Raw genomic sequence first — 8891 nt, 5'->3', positions numbered from 1 at the left:
TATGCTGCCGGCGAGGGAGGCGGTGGGGAGGGCAAACCGCCCCGCACAGAGAGGCGGCCATCGCTGCTTTGAAGTGTTTACGCGTAGCCTCGCTTCCACCGGCAGGACACATTCACCGTGTTTATGCTTGGGAAAACTTGGGAATCTGATTCCGAGATGACATGTTGAGGGTGTCCGGGGAGTTCATTATAGATTTTGTGTTCTTACATTTTGCCCCCAGGGGATTTGTGACGTCCAGCAGCTCGATGCTGGGGGAGCCGTTGCTGCTCGGCCTCCGGCCCCCTGCTGGGATGGAGCAGCCATACATCATCTGCCAACCTGTGAGACAGTGACCCACAAAGGCAACAGAATCAATACAACCTTTGTTCAAGCTCCACTTCTGTGCCTCACCTTGCTTCGGTCTCCACCTCCTGAGCTTCTTTTCTCACTCAAATCCCGTCTCCCCGTCTCTGCTCACATTTCAGGGCGCTTCTCTCTCCACCTCTTTCTCCCCCAGCGTGACAACGGTTATCAGTGTCTGACAACAGCCCCTGTCAATATTATCTCCCTGTGCCCTCCTGCCCGGCCCGGGTGAACATCCCGATACACAGCGCAGCTCTAAGCCTTGACAGGAGATTGGAAAAAGAGAGGAGCCCTTCAGAAAGAAAAGACAGAAGCATTTCCAAAGGCCATTACGCTTGTTAGTGCAGCCCGGCCCATCACAGACGAATGCAAACTTTTATCTTTTTCCAAATGGGCTGTGTGAATCAAAGTGAGGAGGTATGAATGTTGTACAAACAGACAGTTTCAATGATGGAGCGCCTCGCGCGGCACCCACAAACCATTTCAGGCAGCGCTGCAAATGCTATTAGGGAGACAGAGGGAGCTCCGGGGAGTAGTTCTCAGTAATTAAAGCGGAGCGTCAATGTCACTGATACCTGTTTACGACCCTAAAGAGGAGACGTTCCTGTACTAAAGTGTTTTGGCTTCATTTATTACTGCCGGTTATGATTATGAAATGCTGCCTCAGAGGACGAAGAGTTTGTCCTGGGAAATGATACAATCATCTGTCACATTCCCCACCAGCCGTGATCGCTCATGTTAGACGTTAAATGATGGGTGGATGGATGGATGGGTGGATGGATGGATGGGTGGGTGGGTGGGTGGGTGGGTGGATGGGTGGGTGGGTGGGTGGGTGGGTGGGTGGGTGGGTGGGTGGATGGATGGATGGATGGATGGATAGATAGATAGATAGATAGATAGATAGATAGATAGATAGATAGATAGATAGATAGATAGATAGATAGATAGATAGATAGATAGATAGATAGATAGATAGATAGATAGATAGATAGACAGACAGACAGACAGACAGACAGACAGACAGACAGACAGACAGACAGACAGACAGACAGACAGACAGACAGACAGACTGAGGGCCAGTTGGATCAACAACATTATGCAGGGTTCATTCAGCCAAGTATTGATCTTCAAGTGTATTGTGTGTGTGTGTGTGCGTGCGTGCGTGCGTGCGCGCGCGTGCGTGCGTGCGTGTGCACGGGAGGCTGGGCCCCTTCTGGAAGAGCAAATCTGACATAAAACTCCATCAGCTGCTGCTTTAAGAACAGAAACTGACGCTTTTCGTGATGCTGCTGCGCTGCTGTGCTGCTGTACTGTTGCGCAGCTGTGCTGTTGTGCTGCTGTGCTGTTGTGCTGCTGTGCGCTGTTGTGCTGTTGTGCTGCTGTACTGTTGCGCAGCTGTGCTGTTGTGCTGCTGTGCTGTTGTGCTGCTGTGCGCTGTTGTGCTGTTGTGCTGCTGTGCTGTTGTGCTGTTGTGCTGTTGTGCTGTTGTGCTGCTGCGCTGCTGTGCTGCTGTGCTGTTGTGCTGCTGTGCTGCTGTGCTGTTGTGCTGCTGTGCTGTTGTGCTGTTGTGCTGCTGTGCTGTTGCGCAGCTGTTTGTTGTGCTGTTGTGCTACTGTGCTGCTGTGCTGCTGTGCTGTTGTGCTGTTGTGCTGTTGTGCTGCTGTGCTGCTGTGCTGCTGCGCTGCTGCGCTGCTGCGCTGTTGCGCTGTTGCGCTGTTGCGCTGCTGCGCTGCTGCGCTGTTGCGCTGTTGCGCTGTTGTGCTGTTGTGCTGCTGTGCTGTTGTGCTGCTGTGCTGTTGTGCTGTTGTGCTGTTGTGCTGCTGCGCTGTTGTGCTGCTGTGCTGCTGCGCTGTTCTGCTGTTGTGCTGCTGTTGTGCTGTGCTGCTGTGCTGCTGTGCTGTTGCGCTGTTGTGCTGTTGTGCTGCTGTGCTGCTGTGCTGCTGTGCTGCTGTGCTGTTGTGCTGCTGTGCTGCTGTGCTGTTGTGCTGTTGTGCTGTTGTGCTGCTGCGCTGTTGTGCTGTTGTGCTGCTGTTGTGCTGTGCTGCTGTGCTGCTGTGCTGTTGCGCTGTTGTGCTGTTGTGCTGCTGTGCTGCTGTGCTGTTGTGCTGTTGTGCTGCTTTGCTGCTGTGCTGCTGTGCTGCTGTGCTCTCCAGAAACATTCATGTGATAGATCCTTGAAAGATTTCAATAATTTCATCAGGTGTAATTATTGGGCCCATATTTGCACAGGAACCAGGATGTTTCCACCTTTTATCAGTATTTTATGAGGGACATAAAAGGCATAAACACAGATTAGCTGCATTTTAACCATTTTAATCGTGTACGTTCCAACGATGCTCAAATCCGCGGCGTCGTGTTGCAGCTCACTCCCACGGGTGGGTCGGAGCGCCTGCGTATCCAGAATATAAACATTTGTGCTCAGAAAGGACCAAATACAAACCAGGACCAGTGACAGACGTGCACGTCTCCCCCAAGGCCACGTGCACAGTCAAAGAAGCGAAAGGTCGTCCTTTCATTCTAATAAAAATGAGAGAGAGAGAGAGAGAGAATGTTGGTGGAAGGAGGAGGAGGAGGAGGAGGAGAAGGAGGAGAAGGAGGAGAAGGAGGAGGAGAAGGAGAAGGAGGAGAAGGAGGAGAAGGAGGAGAAGGAGGAGGAGGAGAAGGAAGAGAAGGAGAAGGAGGAGAAGGAAGGAGAAGGAGGAGAAGGAGGAGAAGGAGGAGAAGGAAGGAGAAGGAGGAGAAGGAGGAGAAGGAGGAGAAGGAGGAGAAGGAGAAGGAGGAGAAGGAGGAGGAGGAGGAGAAGGAGGAGAAGGAGAAGGAGGAGAAGGAGGAGGAGGAAGAGAAGGAGGAGAAGGAGGAGGAGGAGAAGGAGGAGAAGGAGGAGAAGGAGAAGGAGGAGAAGGAGGAGAAGGAGGAGGAGGAGAAGGAGGAGAAGGAGAAGGAGGAGAAGGAGGAGAAGGAGAAGGACGAGAAGGAGGAGAAGGAGGAGGAGGAGAAGGAGAAGGAGGAGAAGGAGGAGAAGGAGGAGAAGGAGAAGGAGGAGAAGGAGGAGAAGGAGGAGGAGGAGAAGGAGGAGAAGGAGGAGGAGAAGGAGGAGCAGAGATGATGGCAACATTCACCATGCTGCTGACCATTCATTCAACTCACATGAATAAATCAGCGCACCAAACGTGCGCACGAGAGCCGAGAGGGAGCAAAAGAAGGTTACGGTTACAGCAGCAGAGCATGATGGGTAACAGCACAAAAGAGTCACTGCGTCACGTCTACGAGGTTCCTCGTGCTGACCGCTGGGCTTCAGGAACAGTCTCAGCCTACAGCCAACCAGGAGTGCACGGAGGAGGGATGTGCACGACATAAGTGGCCAGAAAAAAGGACGGAGCCATTATGGTAGAAAACAGAGAGATGGAGGTGGAGGAAGGGGGGGCTGGAGGGGAAGTGCTGAAGAAAGAGCGCTGAGTTACAGAAGAACTGGAGCCTGAGGTGGAGAGGAGGAGGGTAGGAGTGCTGGGTGGGGGGGGGGGGGGGGGGGGGGGAGGGAGGGAGGGAGGGAGGGAAGAGCCTGTTTGTGGAGGAATGTCGTCAGTCTGGGAGATGGGATGGAGAGATCACCCTTCCAGGTGTTGGAGAGGTGAGGGGACGACCAGAGCAGACGACCGTGACCTCCAGCCTGAGAGCCAGTGTCCCCCCAGTGATCGATGCAGCTTTGGGACCCGGAGCAGAACGAAGGTGAGCCGCCCCCCCCCCCCCCCCCGTCAGACTTTAAAGGAAGTCAGGTTATGTGGGGCAGACATGCAGCGTCTCCGCACGTTCCCTGCGTGGACGCAATTCCAGGTGTTTCCTGGTGTTTCCTGATGTGGTTTGAAACAACCCTGAACTGTTGTTACGGAGGAATCGTGCTTCGTCTTCACGTTAAAGTTAAAGCTCTGAATATCGGCCCTTTTTTGGTCTGTGGAGAAACTGACAATCGTGTCCAAACCACTGCGTTCAACCCGCTTCAACAGCAGCGAGCGGTTCTCCTGAATGTCCGGTAACACAGCAGTTCAGGGAAATTGGAGTCGGCACCAGCGGGTTGTTGGTTTAATCACAAAGTGTCTCCATGTCTGCAGGGTGTGTTCATTAATTTATGTCCCATCATCCTCTGATTTCTATGCTTTTGCCTGATAGCATCAGAGTAGATGCATGTGTTCTGTGTTGGTCGCCTTCATCAGCACAATCCTCTGCGTCCAGTCGTGGGCGTGTTGAGACCTGGGGGGCCTATTAATAAAGGGACATTATGTTGGTGACAGTGGGTTGGGAACGCTATGGGGGGGGCCTGTTCTTGCATGTTCCACCATGCTTTGTCCTGCAATTTAGTTTGCAGAGAAAAAACAGATAAAAGAAAGTGTCGGTGGGGGGGGGGGGGGGTGAAATGGATGTTGACACTTGTCAGGACTCTTAGGGACTGTTTGTAAAAACGTGTTTTCCCTGTTAAATGACCGGGCTCACTTCCATCATGTGGCCATGCAGCTCTGCGTCTGTAGCGTTTAAGGAATAAAAGTGCTGCCATGACCTGCTAAAGAAGACACTTCAACTAAAAATAACCGTCCCAGATACCCAGGACACTTCCATGAGAGGGGGCGCAACGTTATCTGAACATCTCCGCACTCATTTTTCATGTCTTCAAGTTTTCAGTCCCGAAAATAAAACATCTTTTTCTAGCGTTCTGATATGGCTGCATTTAAAGCAGCTAAGTGGCTGAAGCTGAGTGTCAGCAATTACTTTAGTCAGTTCTGGCATTTCAGTGTTGAGAGGACACGCAGCGTGCACGTGATGATGAGCCTGGCATTACAAGGTGGGGGGGGGTTGGCCCGCAACACACATTTCCAGCTGTTTTAGAATGATATAGACTCCTAAAAGTGAGCTCATTGTGTCTTTTCCTACTCCCACATTACACCATACATGCACACACACACACACACACACACACACACACACACACACACACACACACACACACACGGGAGGATGATCATGACCCAAACCGACAAGCTTATCGTTGAGTATTCAGCTTGCAGGGTCAATGGGCGCCGGTGCCAGGCCTCGTTCTTCTCCTCCCGCGTGATTCCACACTATCAAATCTAAGAAAATGTTTTTAGATTTTAGATTTTAAGAAGTGATCCACTGATGTTGAGTGAGAATTCAAATGTACTTTTCTCTTTTTTCCCTCCATCTTCTCTTTCTTCTCTCAACTAGTCATGAAGCAGTTTAGCGTTGTTCAATCATCATCTAAAACATAATATTGCTATATTAGATATGCTCACATTGTTGGTGTAACGGCATCTTCTGCATGTGGTGATGATATTATATTACATGGATGCTGGACCTGAGGAGGCCGTCAGTAGCTGAGCACCTCTGCTGCAGCTATTCCTCCTTCTGTTTGTGGTCTCCGTTATTGGGCTTTGACTAAAACAGAGCGTTTCTGACGCATATACATTCTATATTTATGAGGATGTCATATCATGCATAATAGAGTAAAAGACTCCCCGTTCATGAGTGAAGGGTAATGGAAAAGGTAAATATTCATCCTTAATGGATGGGCCATAACTAAAAATGTCTAAAAATATTTCCCCTTGTTACAATTTGTTGCCCCTTTCTGTATATAGACTGGGGTAAAAGCCGTGGGTGTAAATATTTCATGATGATGGAGCTGCGGATTTTTCTGTAAAGCTTCAGATGAATAGGGGTCTGTAAAAGTGCCCCTGGACAAATTTCAAGGCGTTCAATAAGTTTGAGGTTTTATAGAAAAGTGCAGTTATGAGGTAATAATCAATCTTGCACGGCTGGTGCTCAATAGAGAAATCCAAAGTATAAAAATGGGATATTTCATTTTAGGGCTCTTTACATTTATGAGCACAAATTCCCCTCCTCATTTCAGGACTAGAGGCTCTCATTTAGACTCCATTAAAAATACATTTTTCTCTGTGGTCAAGCTGCCAGGGTGACGTACGAAGGGGAGCAGGACACATCACTTATCTCTTAAAAACATAGAGGCGGATTTTTGTTTGACCTAATCTGTGATGGCATATTTAATGTCATTAGAAAATTCATTTAAAAACTTAACCCATAGGCGTGTTGCCACCGCGGGAGTGCCTGGTAAATAGTGGAGGCAGTACTTCCAGAGCTGCGCCGCTCAGTTTGGGGTAGGACCCCTCGGTGGCATCGCCACTTTTGTTGTGGGACATTTCGGATGGGTTGTCACCCGAGCAAAATTAATACCCCAGGAGTTTTGTGGGGCCGTTCTAAGTACCTAGACTGAAACAGAGACTCTGTTGGACCCCCATAAAGTTCCTGTAAATGGCCGATCGGGGTAGGTTCCTGCAGGTCCCAATGGTTCTTGTAAAACTGCCCGCAGATTCCACAGTGTCGCCTCTCTGGCTCCAGCAGTAATCAAGGAAAGACCTAAGTGATACGACCTCAGCAGACGTGCGGTTAAACCCAACATTTCTCATTGAAGTGACAGTTCCAGCACAATCCTGGTGGGGGCTTGCAGCAGCTACCGTTAGCTTCATTTGTATCATAACCATTTATCACATGTATCCATCGTTGATTGTGGCCCGTGATCCAATATTTCTTTTACAGGTCAGTTATATAACGATGCATGACGGCAGACAGAGGTTGTTATGGAAGCCATGGTTCTCTCTGACAGCAGCCTTTGGCTCTTCTGCATGGTTGGGGGTCTTCTTCACAGGTTGGCTGGCCAATCACAGACAGGAATACCACATCCTCAAGCCAGGTATTGGTCATCTGTGGGCAGGTGCCGAGTTCTGTTGGAAAATGAGATCAAAATTTCCATAAAGTTGGTCGGCAAAGGAAGCATGAAAACCTCCTGGGAGAATGTTGTCTGCAATCAACCGTGTATCCTGCCACATGGCGTCCCCCCGAAACCATCACTGATGTCTGGGGGAAACCTTAAGGCTTGGGAGTCGCAAGCAGAGCTCCGGATCTCAGCCACGCTGTCCCTTTGGTCTACCTAAGCCTACCCCGGATTGTTGTCTCTGGTTCCTGGAAGTGGCCTGACCACAAGAGAGAAACGTGAACAGTTGTAGTTCATGTCCTGGTGTAGGACTGTCTGTAACTGGAGCCTATAAAATATGAATTCATGGGAACAAATCAACTTCTGAATAGATCTTAGATTGCAACCAAGTATGTAGGGGATTGGAAAGATGCAGGACAGCACAGGAGTAATTCCAAGAGTGCCTCAATTTCACAGGACAATTTTCCTCTTTGGTCCTGATTTAATCGTCCTCTCCTGTCCTTGTCAGAAGGGGTTCAAATAACAAACGAAAAAAAGAGTCAAGCTGACTTTATTTACATATACTATCTATTTACTTTTTCTCTATAACTCCTCAATGAACAGTAAATATATAGCTCTCTCTCTCTCTCTCTCTCTTTCTCACACACACACACACACACACACACACACCCTCCCTCCCCTGTGCCTGGTACTCTATCTCTTCACTCTGGGGCAGAAATGAGTGCCTGGTATTTTGCTCTTCAGCAGTAAAGACTCGTTCATAGCTGAATCTCCTTACAATACTCTAACAAGATTATCCAATTAGTTACTGTTGGCTGCTGTTGTGCACGTGCATATTGCACATGTGCGTGTGTGCTTGTATGGTCAGTTGAGAGGGCAGATGAGCAGCAACATGACGGATGAAACTCGGTAGCACACACTTCATTCTCAGTTTGCTTGAATTCTGTCACTGATTCACAACCAGCAGATACACACGTGTGTCTGTGTGCATCTCGTGCCTCACTTTACCTACAATAGAAGGACTAAATCCTCATTCTACTAGCAAAGTGGGGACCATGAGCAGGAACTGGCCCCACAACCTAAAACCCTGTTTGAGACGTGGTTAGGTTAGGTTAGGTTAGTTTAGGTTAGGTTAGGTTAGGTTAGGTTAGGTTAGGTTAGGTTAGGTTAGGTTAGGTTAGTTCAGGTTAGGTTAGGTTAGGTTAGTTCAGGTTAGGTTAGGTTAGTTCAGGTTAGGTTAGTTTAGGTTAGGTTAGGTTAGGTTAGTTCAGGTTAGGTTAGATTAGGTTAGGGTTAGAATCCTCATTTTACTGGCAATGTTCGGACATTTTTAGGAGGACGTTTTCCTCATGAGTTCTCAAAGTCTGTTGTCGTGTATAAACTGTTATTTCTTTTGTTGATTATTCCGAGATTATTCCGAGAGAAGAGAAATCTTTACTCTGCTTCCGTTTTTGTTGTTAACTCCCTTCGGAAGTCTACACATGTATACTTTCCTAAAACCTGAAATCAAAGGGAATTTGAAAATGAGCAAGTGAAACTGTCATTTACAGGTTAGTGTAACAGCAAAAGGGTCAGGGTCAGGGTTAGGGTTAGGGTTAAGGTTAGAGGGTCAGGGCTAGGGTTAGGGTTACGGTCAGGGTTAAGATTAGGGTTAGGTTAGGGTTAGGGTTAAGGTTAGCAGGGTCACGGGCCTAGGGTTATGGGTTAAGGTCAGGGTTAAGATTAGGTTAGGGTTAGGGCTAGGGTTAAGGTTAAG

The 8891-nt window shown here is 48.8% G+C and overlaps 1 protein-coding gene across 1 annotated transcript in view; it reads left to right on the top strand.

Moving 5' to 3' along the window:
- The first annotated feature begins 3899 nt into the window (after nt 1–3899).
- Nucleotides 3900–8891, top strand: part of lzts1 (leucine zipper, putative tumor suppressor 1) — a 17529-nt gene continuing 12537 nt past the window's right edge. The window contains exon 1 of the mRNA XM_029830309.1: nt 3900–4068. The gene's annotated coding sequence lies outside the window, so the exon portion shown is untranslated. The remainder of the gene's footprint in view (nt 4069–8891) is intronic.

This window comes from Takifugu rubripes, chromosome 21 (genome assembly GCF_901000725.2).
Source record: "Takifugu rubripes chromosome 21, fTakRub1.2, whole genome shotgun sequence".
NCBI lineage: Eukaryota > Metazoa > Chordata > Actinopteri > Tetraodontiformes > Tetraodontidae > Takifugu > Takifugu rubripes.
The sequence above is the reverse complement of the archived record's forward strand: the minus strand, read 5'-3'. Positions and strand labels throughout refer to the sequence as shown.